Source organism: Schistocerca americana, chromosome 1 (assembly GCF_021461395.2).
Source record: "Schistocerca americana isolate TAMUIC-IGC-003095 chromosome 1, iqSchAmer2.1, whole genome shotgun sequence".
NCBI classification, from domain to species: domain Eukaryota; kingdom Metazoa; phylum Arthropoda; class Insecta; order Orthoptera; family Acrididae; genus Schistocerca; species Schistocerca americana.
Genome location: NC_060119.1, coordinates 1,061,440,969 through 1,061,442,240, shown reverse-complemented (window position 1 = coordinate 1,061,442,240; position 1,272 = coordinate 1,061,440,969). Strand labels below are relative to the sequence as shown.

The 1,272-nt window shown below is 45.2% G+C and overlaps 1 pseudogene; it reads right to left on the bottom strand.

The window, feature by feature from the left end:
* Positions 1 to 384: 384 nt before the first annotated feature.
* Positions 385 to 502, bottom strand: LOC124557393 (annotated as a pseudogene).
* Positions 503 to 1,272: the final 770 nt, after the last annotated feature.

The window sequence follows — 1,272 nt, the reverse complement described above, 5'->3', positions numbered from 1 at the left end:
ACTCCGTATATGGTATACACTGTATAAAAACTGTATCTCCGTACGTTATTTGGTATTTAACTCTGACAAACTGCTACAAAACGACGTACTTTTGATTGATCGTCATTGTACCGTAGCACTGATACAGTATACTTGCATAACACACAAGCCATAACACTGAAAACTTCAAATACAGGAGGCCTTGCACTCCGTCTTCAGGCCTCAAGTGGCCTATCGGGACCATCGGCCGCCGTGTAATCCGCAGCTGAGGATGCGGATAGGAGGGGCGTGTGGTCAGCACACAGCTCTCTCAGTCGTTATGATTGTTTTCTTTGACCGGAGCCGCTACTATTCGGTCGAGTAGCTCCTCAATTGACATCACGAGGCTGTGTGCACCGCGAAAAATGGCAACAGCTCATGGCGGCCCCGATGGTCACCCATCCAAGTGCCGGTCATGCCCGACAGCGCTTAACTTCGGTGATCTGACGGGAACCGGTGTATCCACTGCGGCAAGGCCGTTGCCCACAGGAGGCTTTCATCTACTAGTATACAGTTTCCTGTCATTTTATCATAAAAAAATCGTAGATAACACGACACGTTTCCAGGAAATCCTCAATTTGGTGATGCTTCGAAAGAACTTACATCCATACTGTAACACGTACTCAGTGATAAAGAAAACCCACGAAACTCTGTAGAGCATGGAACGTGAAAACGATGTCGCACCTCAATCTTCAATTTCACGCTCTGTAGTATAGGATATTGTTAGGATATTGTGTAATTCCACACTGTGACGTCATCAGTTCCACACTCATGTTCGTTTCTACGTCCCGTGAGAGGACGGCTTAACGAGCCATCGGAGTCCACGAAACCCTTATAACATTCAGAAAATGTTCCTAAACAACCTCCGAAATTTTGTCAGTAGTTTTGATTTGCACCCTATATATACTAAAACGGTTCACTTACGCATATCCGCTTACTCGGGGCTAAGCTGCTCTTCACATCTTCTGGCGTTGTATATGATGTTATTTATGCTTCATTAATCTTACACTCATGGGATGTCCAATAAACCAATTGATTTTTTTTTCACACCTACGCCCAGTATTCTTTTTCGTAACCACTTCTCGGTGCAAATCTTTCAGTAAGACGCCACGCTGCCAGCTGAAGGACAAGGTACGTTACGTGAAAGATTATCGTGATAATAATGATAAAAAAAATGTCGTGTGACTAGGGCCTCCCGTTCTCTGTGTGCAAGTCTTTCGATTTGACGCCACTTCGGCGACTTCCGCGTCGATG